Source organism: Babylonia areolata, chromosome 15 (assembly GCF_041734735.1).
Source record: "Babylonia areolata isolate BAREFJ2019XMU chromosome 15, ASM4173473v1, whole genome shotgun sequence".
In the NCBI taxonomy this organism is placed as follows: Eukaryota; Metazoa; Mollusca; class Gastropoda; order Neogastropoda; family Buccinidae; genus Babylonia; species Babylonia areolata.
Window position 1 is genome coordinate 30,210,470 of NC_134890.1, and position 16,423 is coordinate 30,226,892.

A 16,423-nucleotide genomic window follows, 5' to 3' on the forward strand; every position below is an offset into this window, starting at 1 on the left:
TGTGCGAGCAGTGTGTGTGTGTGTGTGACTGTTGTGTGAGTGTGTGTGTGTGTGTGTGTGTGTGTGTGTGTTGTTTTTGTTCACTTTTTGTCACAATGTGTGTGCGTGCGTCAGTGTGTGTGTATGTGTGCGTGCGTATGCGCGCGCGCGCGCGTGCACGTGCGTGCGTGCTTGCGTGCGTGTGTAGATTGCGTGAGTGAGTGAGTGTTTGTCGCAGTACGTGTGACCGTGAATGCCAAAGTTAATCCCATGCACGTACTCACAGGAATGTTTCAGACATACCTGACTCGAATTAATTTTGGTGTCGACTCCGCGAATTACTTTAAATTTGTTGCGTGCACAAGAAATAACAGTTGCAGTCGTTCAAAACGACTTGAAAAAAAAATTAAAATAAAGAAATGTAAAGAATAAAATGCTTGAGTCACAACGAGAACGCGTTTGTAGTATTTAACAACACAGAAGCAGGCAGGCACGCACGCGCATGCTTGACATAAGTCATGTGAGAGTTACATGCCGCTTCAAATGCACACGCGCGTCAGAGCAAATGGTTCTTTGCGCAAGGCGAGAGGGAAATGGTGTGGCAGGGAGTAGGGGTGGAGGAGGGAGACGCTGAGAAACTGGGTGGGGGTGGGACACACACACACACACACACACACAGATCAACAAAGAGAGGAAGAGAGATGAATAGATTTATACAAGAGAGATTGGGAGAGACAGAGCGAGAACACAGAGACACACAAAAGAAGAGAGAATAGCACGCGCGTGCATGCGCGGAAGAGACAGAAGAAATAAAGAGATTCAGTCCAAACGAAAGAGAGAAAACTCAAAACATGTTGTTTATAGCCCAGGCGACCGCAAGGGTCCTCCCAGAGGAGATCTGGGAAGAGTGAGAGACAAAGCATAAATCAGAGACAAGAGTGGGTATAAATGAGGGACAGAACTTCCGCTTTCCGTGTGTGTGTGATCGGAAGTGATTTTTAAATATTTTCTTATTTTACTTGGATTTCATGTATCTTAATGTACTAATTTTATTGGCGTGACATATGTTATGTGCATGCATACGTGCCTACATCCATGTGTATGTGTGTGTGTGAGTGTGTGTGTGTGTGTGTGTGCGTGTGTGTGTGTGCATTTTACTTATATATACGATTTATTCCCTTGATGTTTTTATTAATGTATTGTTGTACGATACCTTATGGTCTTAACGTGTGTGTGTGTGCGTGCGTGCGTGCGTGCGTGCGCGTATGTCATTTTTAGTAATATATACACTTTTTGTTGTTGTTGTTGTTGTTGGATGTTTTCATTTGTAAATACTGTTGTGCAGTATACCCTATTGTATTAACATGAGTATGTGTGTGTGCGGAGGGGGGCGTAGTCTATCGTCAGCTATTGGGAATTCTTATTTCACTAGTTTTAATGTCTTCTTATGTTGCGCATGATGATTTTATGCTACTGGTTACAACGAGCCTGTGATTGCACAACTTAATTTCCATGTGGATTAATTAAGTGTTTTTGATTGATTGATTGATTCCGCGGTGATGTGGCAAAAAACTGATGCCATGCAGTGTGCTCTACCCACGAACTTATAAATTAAAATTCATGTCTGTGTGTGGTTCTGGTGTCCAGGTTAAGGCCATCGATCAGCTCCGTGCAGTTGAGAGAAAACTGTGTGGGGAACTGTAGCCCCGAGTCGCTGTTATTTCACAAGAGACTCGATCGATGTTGAGCTGCAATCTATTTAATGCCGTCATTTCAGAAACATCAACGACTGATATACTGGTTCTTGAACTGCCCGGGGTTTCCAGTAATCAGTTTCATCATAATGTCTGTTTGTACAAATAAACTGGTATAACTTTTACAGGCCTAAAACATGTAAACATTTCAGAAACGACCACACATTCTTACAATCCCACGATTTCTCTCAAAGTGAGAGAAAATGATAGAATGAATGTCTTCACTTTTATTAGTTGAAATGAGGGTTAATTTTCATTATGACGAGCCTGAAGGCGAATTTCTGTACTATTAGACAATAAAGTGAGATAAATCGTGGGATTGTGAGAAATCGTGGGCTAACACTCTCTCTTTCGCTTCTTCAAATCTCTGCAGTATCAGTATCAGTATCAGTAGCTCAAGGAGGCGTCACTGCGTTCGGTCAAATCCATATACGCAACACCACATCTGCCAATTAGCAGATGCCTGACCAGCAGCGTAACCCAACGCGCTTAGTCAGACTAAAATAAATTTTTTTTAAAATATTTTAAAATAAAATAAATAATAATACTATTAATTAATTAATTAATTAATCAATAAATAATAATAATATTAATTAATTAATTAATTAAAAAATAAAATCTCTGCACCCTTTTTATTCTCTCTTTCTCTTCGTCAAATCTCTTCATGTCTGGCCCTAAATTCAAGTCGACCTCTCATCCTACATAAAAAAAAAAAAAAAAAAAAAAAAAAAAAACCTCCCCATCTCTCTTTTTCGGGTTTATTAGTTGTTTTTTCTGGTTTCCTCGCGTCTGCATGGCTGGTGTGTGAGCGATTTGCTCAAGTAGTTTGTATCTCTGCACAAGACGCAGTGCTATTCATTATCATGGTCATTATTATGGTCGTTACCGTCATCATTGCCGCAGACTCGAACGGTTTGAGTGTGCAACACTGACGGACACCAATCTACATTCCAGAGACCACAGAGAAAAATCTTTCTTTTTTCTTTTTTTTTTTTATGGCACTTTATTCTTGAACTGAATATGTGCGTCATTTTCGACTATGACGCACTAACCTTTAAAAACTCTATGACGCTGATTGAACTTGTTCCACTCTTGACACATTCTGTGGAAGAGGCAGAGTAAATGAAGCAAATCAAATCAAATCAAATTATGGTGCTTAGAGCCTCGCCGACCACTGAGGCCATCTCAAGGCTATCGCCACGTGAATACCTACTACAAGGGTTTAAAAAAAAAAAAAAAAAAAAAAAAAAGTCCTCGCTTTAAGCTTTCCACTAAAAGTTTAAAAACCTTCCATAATTTAAAACCTTCAAATCTGATTTAAAATGTTCACTTCTTTCAAGAAGTCCATCAGCGTCCACGGAGGGACATCACAGAACAAAGTCTTCAGAGAAACCGCCGTGTAATGTCTGTGTGAGTAGTAGACGAACAGAAAGGTAAAAAACAAAACAAGGGAGAGTGATAGACAAACATAAAGAGTAAATGATGAACAGTGAGATACAAACCAAGTTATGTGAGAGGCAGAAATGTGTAAAGCCATACAAAAAGAGAGAAAAACAGACACACAGAGAGTATAAAATAGGAAATAATAATAATGGTATTTATATAGCGCTGGATCTTGTGCAGAGACAAATCAAAGCGCTTTCGCACCAGTCATTCACACGCATCCATAACTCTAATACTGTAGAAACTAAAGACAAGGAAGGGCAGGCAAGGGAGGCTATTTTGGGAAGAGGTGGGTTTTAAGGCCAGACTTGAAAGAGCTGAGTGTAGAGACTTGACGAAGCGAAAAAGGAAGTTCATTCCAATCGCAAGGTCCAGAAACAGAGAAAGAACGACGGCCAATAGTCGAGTGTTTGAATCTGGGTATGCGTAAACAGAGTGGATCCGAGGCCGATCGTAGTGAGCGAGATGGAGTGTAGAGGTGAAGGCAGCTGCAGAGATAGGAAGGGGCAGTTTTGTGAATGCATCTATAACATAGAGTGCTGATCTTGTACTTTATTCGCTGTGAGACAGGGAGCCAGTGGAGATGTTGCAAAAGAGGAGTGATGTGCTCAGATCTTTTCTTTCTGAGGACGAGTCGGGCAGCAGAGTTTTGTATGTGCTGAAGGGACTGAATGGATGAAGCAGGCAGACTAGACAATAGAGAGTTACAGTAGTCACGGTGAGAGAGAATGAGAGAAACGACAAGTCTAGATGTTGCGTCAGTGGACAGATATTTCCGGACGGCACTGATGCGTCGCAGTTGACAGTAGCAGGACTGACATGTCTGACTGATAAATTTTTGCATGGACAGTGTATTGTCAAGGACAACACCAAGGTTCCTGACTGACGTGGAAAGAGGGATGGATGTACTGCCAAGTTTGATTGTGTCAATTGTGATGAAAGACAGTTTTTGTTTAGTTCCTATGATCATTGATTCAGTTTTGTCCGCGTTCAATTGTAACTTATTTCGAGTCATCCAGTTTTGAATGTCCAGGAAGCATTCAGATGTTTCTTGCAAGAGCGACAACAATTTTTCAGGGGTATCACTCTTCTGGAGTTGAGTGTCATCAGCATAAGAATGATGACTGATATTATGGCGGTTGATAATTTCAGCGAGAGGAGCAGTATACAGTGTGAAGAGCACTGGGCCTTAAACAGATCCCTGTGGGACTCCATGTTCGATTTTAACGGGTTCAGATTGGAAATGATCAACAATGACAGGCTGGAATCGATCAGTGAGATAAGATTTGAACCAGTTTAGAACAGTGCCGTTGATACCAAATGTAAAATGAAGACGGGAAAGAAGGATTGAATGGTCTATCGTATCAAAGGCGGCTGACAAGTCCAGAAGAGTGAGAAGGGAAATTTTTCCTGAGTCGGACGCTATCAGTAGATTGTTCAGAATGTGGAGGAGAGTGGTTTCGGTGCTATGGTCAGCGCGATAGGCAGACTGAAATGGGTGGATGAGATTGTTGAAACAAAGGTGGTTGTTAAGCTGCTAAACACACACACACACACACACACACACACACACACACACACACACACACATTAGGAACTGCAAACCGCACAGAGATATTTTTCCACAGCTTTATTCATTACCAGATCCAACAATAACGGCGTTTCATCATGGTATAAATCTGCTTTCGAGAATAAACGTGACTAAACCGAGTTTGCTCATCAAAACAACAAAAATAAATCAACCATGATGATGAAGTCAGTGTGGTTTACATCTCCCGCCATTTAATGCAGGTATTATACAATGAACAGCAGGATTATGTGCTCACTGTTTGCTGGCGGAAATCCCCACAAAAATCGGCTAGACATTGTAGCAGACAAGAACAAGTATGCCTTATTCAATGATATCCGCTGGAATAGTGGTCATAATATATCATATCATAACATCTGCCCACTAGGACCAGAATATTTATCAAGCGCAATCTTCAATGTCATGATAGCGAGAATACATTTCTGTTGCACACTAAAATCATCAAAAATCACACCTGACAGGAAAAAGAAAATAACATAAAACTGGGCTGAATAATTTACAGCCCAGCCAACCACAAGGGGCCATCTTTGGACTGAAGACATTTTTTTTTTTTTTTAAAGAACTGAAATGGTCAAAACAAAACACTGCAAAAACCCACAGTTCAAGTACACATCAACTGCAGACCAGACTGTTCATCCAGTTCTTTGCAAAAACACTCAATCCCTTTCAAAACCAGAACTGTTAACACGTCCAGAAAAAAAATCCAACAAAAACTGAAACAGAATCATTTTCTAAATGATGTATCTAAAAGTAAAATGACCCATTCATCCACAGACAGCCACAGGCAGTGAAGTATGCTGAAGTGAAACTGTATTCACTTCAGCAGATATACAGCAAAAAAACCATGAACAAAAGTATTTTGTGCATGGACGTAATGGTTTATGTCAATGAAGAAATCTTCAGGAATTCACAGAAGACCAGCGCCACCTACTGGATATCACCTTCTTCGGTCTGAGGTTTGATATTGGGACAGGAATATTCATCCAGCACTTTGCCACAGGAATCAAGTTTGCTACTGTGTAGTTATGCTGCATACTACACCGGACAGGAGAAAAAGATCAAATCAAACTGATGGTGTTTACTGCCCAGCCAACCACAAAGGGCCATCTCTGGAACAAAGACACGTAAAAGAATTATCTCTTCTTTTTTTTTAAACAAAGGAAAAATGGTGAAATAAACAACTATGCAATGTAAAAACTGAATGGTGTTTACTGCCCAGCCAACCACAAAGGGCCATCTCTGGAACAAAGACATGTAAAAGAATTATTTAGAATTTTTCAAAATATAATAACTGAAACGATGAAAACAATGCAAAAACCTACAGTTCAAGTAAACCAGCAGACCAGAATGTTCAGCAAGTTTTCTGTGACAGGAATCACGAAAGCTCAAATCAAATCAAATTATGGTGCTTAGAACCTCGCCAACCACTAAGGCCATCTCAAGGCTATCACCATGTTAGCATCCATTTCAAGCCACGGGGGTAAAAAGTACAATAAAAACTAATCACCGTTTCAATCTTTTCACTCAGAAAGTTATTAAAAGAAATCTCCCACAGTTTAAAACATTCACATATGATTTAAAACATTCACTTCTTTTAACACGTCCACCAACGCCCAGGAAGGGACATCAGGAAACAAAGTCTTCAGAGAATCTGCCATGGAATGTTTGTGTCCAATGTCATCCAGATCCCAGCAGTCAATCAGAATGTGTTTCACAGTGAATCACATAAACTTCTGCATTTCTTCTGCTCAACAGAATCATCAATAACCATAATATTTCCTGTGTTGAAATCACATTCAGGTCCATTAAAAACGCTCACTTCCTTTCCGTATCAGATTACATGTAAGGCTGCGTTTATCTTTCAGTAGTCTAGTGAGACAAGGAGTGACTTGTAGGAATGACGTCAGAGCCAATGACATCAAGTGATTTCAATATAACATTGTTACCTACATGTTTTGCGGTTGTTTTACCTGTTAATTGTTAACTTTATGCCAGTTCCAGTTCGCTGAACTCAAACATTGTTGCTTGTGCCAGTCACTGCTGCTTGACTCAGCAACCGAAGAATATTCCCATTTGGGAACAGTACTACAGACTATCTACAGTATCATGCTAGCTAGTATACATTTCTGCAGCACAGCAAAATCAAAAATCACACCAGACAGGGAAAGCCCAGCCAACCACAAGGGGCCATCTTCAGACTGAAGACTTAAAAAAAAACACCCCGAAATGGTCAAAACAAAACAATGCACAAACCTACAGTTCAAGTACCGTACACATCGACTGCAGACCAGAATGTTCATCCAGTTCTTTGCCACAGGAATCATGAAAGCAACTGTATTTCCTTTCTCCTGATCACAATCAGCTCCATTAAAAACACTCACTCCCTTTCAAAACCAGAACTGTTAACATGTCCGGAGAAAAAATCCAACAAAAACTGAAACAGAATCATTTTCTAAATGATATATCTGAAAGTAAAATGACCCATTCATTCACAGCCAGCCACAGGCAGTGAAGTATGCTGAAGTGAAACTGTATTCACTTCAGCAGATATACAGCAAAAAAACCATGAACAAAAGTATTTTGTGCATGGACGTAATGGTTTATGTCAATGAAGAAATCTTCAGGAATTCACAGAAGACCAGCACCACCTACTGGATATCACCTTCTTCGGTCTGAGGTTTGATACTGGGACAGGAATATTCATCCAGCACTTTGCCATAGGAATCAAGTTTGCTACTGTGTAGTTATGCTGCATACTACACCGGACAGGAGAAAAAGATCAAATCAAACTGATGGTGTTTACTGCCCAGCCAACCACAAAGGGCCATCTCTGGAACAAAGACACGTAAAAGAATTATCTTCTTTTTTTTCTTTTTTAAACAAAGGAAAAATGGTGAAATAAACAACTATGCAATGTAAAAACCTCTGTGTATGAAACAGTGCATTTTGTGCCCAGGGCTTGCTGCTTGGGATCTCTCCCAAAATCTACAAGAGCTTGAGACAGACCAGTTACGTCCTCAGCGTATCACCTTCTTCAGTCAGTGATATCCACAGGAATCTTGGTCATATCTGCCCAGCCCACTATGACCAGAATGTTCATACAGTGATTTCGAAAACAACTGATACCTGCAGAACAGATCAACAAAGGACCAGAATGTTCAATCCAGATCTTTGCCACAGGAACTCTTGTCCCCACCACCACCAAGTCACATGCACTTCTTTTTCACTCACGCTGATAATGTACACATACAATGTGACTGAGTACTCATTTCTTTCTACACTTAAATGTGTGTGCAGCAACAGCAAACGTAAAAGGCAAAGACTGCGTGAAGAGTCATGAATTTGATGAGATTTTAGACATAAAGCACTCAATGCCCTCTCACTCAAACATATCCAGTATGTTTATAAAGAGAACTGTGCAATCAATAACTATGTTTTATGTCTGTACCTTTTAATGTACTATCCCCCCCCCCCCCCCCCCCCCCAATATTCCTTGTGACCCCAGTAATAAAGACATAGTATATTCTATTCTAAAAAAGAAAAAGGTGATCAACAAGCCGGGACTCTCTCTCTCCCCCTATTTCTCGCCGGTCAAGGTCACAACAGAATATCATGGCCAAGTCGTTTGGTTTGTGGTGTAGCACCAACAGATACAAGAAGTGAACTGCCGTTTTGAACCCCAGTGATATAACAAAAACAGCACCATGTTCACTTTGCTGTCTGGTGGTGGTCTGGGAGAAGCACGACTGAACCACAGAGAAAATCAAATCATGTTGTTTACAGCCCAGCTGACCCAAACAGGGGCCATTTCAGGACTGAGTACTCATCACTTATTAAAACCATTAATAGAAAATCAAAATAATGTAATAAAAGGTCATTAGAAGAATGTTAACAAGAGAGGCAAGGCCTTCAAGACTCACTTGTGAGACACTTAAAAACAAAAAAATCCAAGCTTTTTATGTATTGAGTATAATTTCAAAAGATCAGTGTAAAGCAAATTAAGTCCCCCAGCATTAATTACAGAGTAATATCCCTTTTTTACTACCTGCACCAAAACGTTTGCAAAATAAATAAAACTTCCATGCTTAGCAAAAGAAGTTCCTGTTTGAACAAAAAATGATAATAATGACTGCTCTTGTTGTTGGGTCAGAATATCAGATCAAAGTGCCAAATTTAGAGAATACAAAAAATATAAATATAACAGTTAATGCAGTTTGCATATAATTAGGCTTCATTTTTTTTTATTTTCTTGTGCCCATCCCAGAGGTGCAATATTGTTTTAAACAAGATGACTGGAAAGAACTGAAATTTTCCTATTTTTATGCCTAATTTGGTGTCAACTGACAAAGTATTTGCAGATGAAATGTCAATGTTTAAGTTTACCATGGACACACAGACACACACACACACACACACACACACACAGACAACCGAACACCGGGTTAAAACATAGACTCACTTTGTTTACACAAGTGAGTCAAAAAGCTCTTTTCACCAACATGGGGTACTGTTCAAACCGGGTAGAGTTCTGGATAAGTCAGTGGTTTCTGTCCGTGTCAGCTTGTGCACACATGAACAGTGTCATACAGAAAGCGATCAGTGTGGACTTCACCAAATCAAATCAAATTATGGTGCTTAGAGCCTCACCAACCACCAAGGCCATCTCAAGGCTATCACATGTGGACTTCATTACCGGCTACCAGCACACAGCGTCCACAGAGGTAAGGAAGGGGAAGAATGACAAAGACATGGGGTTGCTGCTTGGTTTCCTCCAAATGCAAGTTCTTTTTTTTTTCCACCTTTAAGACATGGCAAGGAAAAGGGTCACTGATATCAAGTTCAAGAAGAGGGAACAAGTAATCTCAATGGATGAAAAATGCTGTGCCAAAACTGACAACAAAACTTGGATCATAACAATCAACTTCTGTTCTAATGACTGGTAACAGCAGCGAAAAGTACTCAAGAGGACTTTCATATCAGTTCACTGTTTGAATTTAAGCTAACACCTGCCTCTTTACTATCAGAATCTTCAGGATTAAAGGAAATGACCACCACATACAAGCAGTTGACTCCTGCTCACCTATGGAAGAACCCCCCCAAAGAGGATGAGAGAGAGAGAAGATCATATCCTTCACAGTGGATCACCACTTCACAGATTATCCTGGAAGAACGGGGATAAATTTGACACATATGTCACACATATGCAGAATATGTTGCACAACAGTGTGGAAGACCTATTGTGTTTGATGGCTACAATTCTTGACCTTCACCTCACAGAACCTCTGAGAAACAGTGGAGAGTGCTGATGTGGACCTGCCCAGCCTTGGTGATCTCTCCAACCTGTTCTTCAAAACAGTTTGTGGACGATTCAAGTCTGGAAGGTGTGGCACTTTCACACCCAGCAATATGTCAAGCATGCCGAGCACTAGCTATTTCACAGAATTTGTTGGGTTTTTGTACAGGGCAGTGTATAGTGATTTGTTTTTGTTTCTGTGCTTCATTTTATTTGATTACTCTGACTGTATATTGAGGAATTTCACAATGAAAAACAAATTATGTAAATTATGGATACTGGATGGTGCTCGCAGACAAGGAGATTCAACAGACAAGAGTACACTATCAGTGTCGAACTGAAGAATGAAAGGCTGTATTAGGTCTTTGTACATAGGATGAACAATTTACTTTGCCGACACTAAACAAAATATCCGTTTTGCTATTTCGCATGAGGTGTGTATGTGTATGTGTGTATGTGTATGTCAGCATGTGTGTGTGTATGTGTGTTTAAAAGTAAATTACTATGTTGGAAGCAAAAACGGACCATACATCTGACAATCACCACGGCATCTGACCGAGACTTTCACGGCTTGCTGACCATCCCAGGTTCTGGAAAAAAAATTAAATGTGTCAGTCTATGTTCAATTTGGTTAAAATGTGTCAGTCAATGTCAAATGTGGTCAAATGTGTCAGTCAATGTCAAATGTGGTTAAATGTGTCAATGTCAAATGTGGTTAAATGTGCTAATATCAAATGTGGTTACATGTGTCAGTCAATGTCAAGTGTTAAAAATAAAAGTCAGTCTTTGTCAAATGTAGTAAAACCACCACCATCACTAAATAACTGTTGAATCTAAAATGGAGGTTCAAGATGAGTGTCACAACCTAAAAATAAATGGTTTGTGCTTGTAGCAAAATTTGATGCTATAAAACTGAACATGTGTAATTTCTCAAGAAGACTGCCTTTCTGGACAAGGAAGAGCACAGAAATAAATCTATTATGCTGTAAGCATATCAACATGTAATCTTCCTAACAGTAGTAACAGCTTGAACACAAGGAATTAAATTTACCTCCTCTCCTGTACATAAGTTTTCCATCTGTAAGTTCATATTGTACACACACAAACAAAAAAAAACCAAAACAAACAAACAGAGAAAGAGAGAGACATATTGTAACATACAAGATCACTGCACCATCACAAAGCAGGTGCTCAAGGGAGACAAATCCATCAGCCATTCCTGTGCTACAGCATGAATGCCTTCCCTTCACCAAAATTACACTTTCATTTTCTCCTGGTGAACAGACTCACTTCCATGACTGTATGTTGACCCACCTCATCTAGTGATCTACTGATGCATCAACCTACAAGATAAAAAATAAAATAAAATATAAAAAAACGTTCAAGTTTAATAGTCTCCTTGTGGCATACTTATGTATGACAGTTGTGTCCAACAAAGACTTGATCAGAGCTGCACAAGAGGCAACTGCTGTCCCAACTTAATGGGCTAAATTTTGATTATCATGTAGAGTGTCTTACACATTCTCAGTTAAGAAGGCTTTAGGACAGCCAATGCTAGGATGGTGCCCTGAGGCTGACTAGCCCCCAAGGCTGCAGCACAATGAGCTAGTGCAATCTTGCCTCCTAGTTTGAGAGTCATAGTCCTTCACAAAAGACTTAGCAGTAAATGAATTCCCACTGCAGTGGAGAAACCACTGATCATACAGCTCTCAATTTGCTGATAGCCCAAATACAAGCTTTAGTCAAACTCTAAGCCAAATGTGAATGGCAAAAATCAGAAGTCTACATTCTTATACATCTTAGTTTATTGTAGTTAATTGAAAACTCCCTATTTTTAAAACTTAACATGCAACAAACACAATGATAATTAATTCACGGTCATTTGTCAATATTCTTTTTTTATCACTCACAATAAACAAAGATATCTATCAGTACATATAATGTTACTGAAGACAACACATGGATGCCAATGACAACTAGTGGGTCACGGTGAAGTATGTGTAGTTAAATGACAACTTCTTATCAAAATGTATCTTTTCCCTGTCACCAACTCCCTTTCCCCGGACAGGAAAAAAATAATTTGAACTCATGAACTCACATAAATATTCAAGATAATTAGACGGTAAGTTCTGGCCTTGCCTGTCCACTACCTGTAGTTTGAAGACATGTCGGTCAACTCCATTACTCCACAGTAATTAATCATCACTGGTGGACGACTCCCAGTTCCACCTCAGCTACTGCTTCACTGTCAGATGGTTCATGGCCTTCACTTCTTGTTCTGTCCACTTTGGGCACACCTGCAAGGATGAGATAAAATACTGTAGAATATATATGAGAGAGACACAGAGAGAATGTGTGAGTAGAGAGAGAAAGTGTGTGTGTGTGTGTGTGTGTGTGTGTGTGTGTGTGTGTGTGTGTACTCTGGATGTAAAAGGCATTAAGAGCAATATGTAATTCTACACAGATAAAACAGACATGCAAACTGATGGCAATGATTCAGCAGACATTTCAGAACTACTCCAAACATTACAGTCGCTCCCAAGAGGTGCAAAACTATATAATGACTTACTTCTCAATAACCGTGAACCCAAATGTTGTAGCAAATGGAACACAAAGCTCAACATGTAAATTGAATGGAAAATCATATTTAACATTACAGAATTCAGGAAACCAAAATAAAATGCTTTCAAATCAAATTGCTAAAGAGAATCTAAGCCATGAATGTTACGAATGTTATGCTTTTAAACATGGGAATGACAAATGATTCAAGTTAAATGTTCTGTAAAGAACAGGACAGCATACAACATGTTTTGGTTGTGGATCCACATTTTACGCTTTGGGGAAAATGTTCAAACAACTTTAAATGATTGTTTCAATTGTAATTTTTAAGTTTGTCTTTCAGTGTATATTTCATTTTATTTGGTCATGACAAGCATATTGATGTCTTTCAGTGTATCTTTCATTTTATTTGGTCATGACAAGCATATTGGATCCAGTAGAGTTCTTGACTATATTGTGCTTCTTGCAAAATTCTTTCTGTATAAGTGCAAGTTAAACTAAGTGCTCCCAAATGTGAAGTTTTTTTAAACCTATCGAAGTCTAAACATCAAAACAAAAAATATATTTCTATAAATAACATGACACAATAGGTTTGTAGCTAACTGGTTTTATGAAGAACGCCTTGTGACAACTTAAAAAGAAATAAGCAACATGAAAAAATGATGCCAGTACATCTTTCCCCCCAGAACAATATGTCCTTAAAAAATCTCCCTTGTGCAGTGTTGTTCCGGTTTTTTTTTTGGTTTTTTTGGGGGGTCAATTTTTCCTTTACAGAGGTATTTCCTTATCTACTTAATTTTTTTATTTGCACATCAACATCCTATATTTGACAGAATTCAGAATTCAAAGCAGAAATGAACTGAGTCAGAACGTAATGTATTCTTCTTTTTTTCTTTTTTCTTTAATAACCTAAGTTAATATAACTTACTATAAGTGTATGAAACAGCTTTTTCTTCTCTTTTTCTTTACTTCTTTTGTTTTGTTTTGTCATTGCTGTTGTTGTTCTCCAAAGTTACCTTCATGATGGCTGATGTCATGTAAGACGATTCTCTTTGAGTTTTGGAGGTATCTTCTTTTATACTGTGTATGTGTTGCTTGTCTGTATAATATTCCTTTGGCGGTTTTTGTTGTTTGCTTATTTGCTTGATTTTTGTTCCCATTCTTTCAACATACATAAATCCAATGTAAACTTTTTATCCTGATTTTTTTTTTTTTTTTTTTTATCCTGAATTTTTTTTTTTTATCCTGATTTTTTAAGAAGAAAAAAAAAACAAGGAAAAAAAATTTGAAATTCAATAAATTAATAAGACAGATGTTTGATTTTTTTTTTTTTTTTTTTTTAAGAACTTGCTGCAGTTCTCCAAAGACATGCCCCATATTTTGTTGTATGGTTGCTCTGTGAAACCTGAAGAACAGATTTTCAGGCTCTTCCGAAGAAAAACGGCCCAGTTGCTGTGATCACACAAGAGTGCCTTTGAACCATGTTCTCCTCTCACCATATGCCTCCTTTTCATGTTCTGTTTGTCAGCTGCATTGTTGAGTGTTCTTACTTTGTGTTTTATTTACATTTCATTCTAAAATGCCTCAAGGCCTGACTAAGCGCGTTGGGTTACGCTGCTGGTCAGGCATCTGCTTGGCAGATGTGGTGTAGCATATATGGATTTGTACAAACGCAGTGACGCCTCCTTGAGCTACTGAAACTGAAACTGAAACTCTACAATGTTTAAATTTCTACCTGCAGTAACATCTGTCACATGTTAAACGTTTGCATATATGTACACTGTAGCAGGACTTAATGTAACTTTTCTTGCTCTGTCCATTTTATTTGTGTTAAGACATTTTCCAATAATAATGCTGTTTAACTCTTCTGCTGCCACAGGCAACTTTAGTCGACCAGACAGTGCACAACCACAGGCGACTTTAGTCAACATTGTAGGGTCATATTAAAAAGACTGATTACAACATCGTAACAAAACTTGACTGCTGCAGCCAGTTTCTCATGCAATAGAACGATGACTAACCTTTGCCCTCTGACCAAGTTTGAACTTAATTGAAGTGAACAAGTCCAATGTGTTGTTTTGACATGAACTGAAACCTGTGCCTGAGAGCACTGGGATGAGCAGGGTATTTTTCACACAGAAATGTGGGAGTGAAAGAGTTAAAACTGAAGCCTTTTTGGACCTCTAATCAGACGGGCGCAATAGCCGAGTGGTTAAAGCGTTGGACTGTCAATCTGAGGGTCCTGGGTTCGAATCACGGTGACGGCGCCTGGTGGGTAAAGGGTGGAGATTTTTCCGATCTCCCAGGTTAACATATGTGCAGACCTGCTAGTGCCTGAACCCCCTTCGTGTGTATATGCAAGCAGAAGATCAAATACACACGTTAAAGATCCTGTAATCCATGTCAGCGTTCGGTGGGTTATGGAAACAAGAACATACCCAGCATGCACACGCCCAAAAACGGAGTATGGCTGCCAACATGGCGGGGTAAAAACGGTCATACACGTAAAAGCCCACTCGTGTGCATACGAGTGAACGCAGAAGAAGAAGAAGAAGGACCTCTAATCTTTTGCCAGTTCTGGTTAATCCAGTAACATAATCTACTTTCAGCTTTGACCTACTTCACTTTTTCAATTTTTGTTTAGGCATGTGACCACTGCATCAAGTGTCTGGGTGGTGGTATTCATACTCATGATACTGGGGTGATGACAGACAGCAGATGTTGTAACCCATTTTCAGTGGTTTTCGACTCTATTTTGAACATTATTTTACTGGATGCGGATTCAGTCACTAAATAGTAACGCACTGCCATCTTACTTTTTCCGTTTTCGGTCCCGGAATCCATTTTCATTGCTTGACTACAACTGTCGGTTCGGGTTCATGTTGTGGGTCATTTCACGTCATACTGTGCCTTGATTAGAACTACATAAGGGTCGACTACACGCAATATGTCATTTCTCATATGCCTCCATTGCAAAACACACATAAGACTCGAAGTCACGACTTCAAACTTAACAAGACAAATTTTGTCACTAACCAGTTCCACATTTTTTTTTTTAATAACCCTATCATTAATCTGTGGAATAACCTTTCCTCTGACACCATCAATGCATCATCAGTAAACACCTTCAAAAACCAGATTGACAAAACTTTTAAGGACCATGTATTTTCCATGATTTAAATCTTATTGAGTCAGAAATAAATGTAGTATACACTATGCCTGATTAAACCGTGGAACAGTTCACTATATAATATAGTGATCCAAAAGCACATCAATGGACATTATGAGGAAAAAAGGCTTCTACTGTTCTAGCCTATAGCCGAATATTTCTGTGATTCTGTGAAAACTACGTTTCGTCTATTTAAATGCAATAATTTAGGAAGCTTTTTTTCTTCTTTTTTTGGGAGGGGGGAGGGTCTGTGCCACCGACAGCCTCAAAAATCAATCTCTGAGCATATATTATCATAATAATGTTAAATAATTATCATAATGACCAAGCTCAGCTTTTGTAGCAGCCAGAGGTAAGCGCCCTGTTCAGCCTTCCGGTTTTGTGATGTCCAATCGATCGCCACCATCCGGAAACGTCCACCCACTCTGTGTTCGATTTGGTTTCCGCTTCTTGAGTCTGGCCAGAACCCACAATTCGAATGGACGAGCCGAGCATCAAAGGCTGAATCGCACGAGCTTTCTCCTAAGTAGACCATTAGTTGATGGTCTTGAACATCAAAAATGAATCAACGAATCAATAAATGAAAGGATTAACATATCTTGTTTCTTTTTAATTTGACTGCTCACTCTGAACAAAAC

The 16,423-nt window shown here is 39.1% G+C and overlaps 1 long non-coding RNA gene across 2 annotated transcripts; it reads right to left on the reverse strand.

Moving 5' to 3' along the window:
* Positions 1-4,791: 4,791 nt before the first annotated feature.
* On the reverse strand, positions 4,792-16,231 carry LOC143290545 (uncharacterized). Of its 2 annotated transcripts, XR_013056409.1 has the most exons (4): positions 16,111-16,231; positions 12,208-12,354; positions 10,588-10,647; positions 4,792-7,594 (listed from the first exon to the last, which is right to left on the reverse strand). It is a non-coding gene; the product is annotated as an uncharacterized LOC143290545 (long non-coding RNA). The 2 variants fall into 2 exon arrangements; XR_013056408.1 differs by lacking the exon at positions 4,792-7,594 and having other exon boundaries at positions 7,722-10,647.
* Between the last annotated feature and the right edge of the window lie 192 nt (positions 16,232-16,423).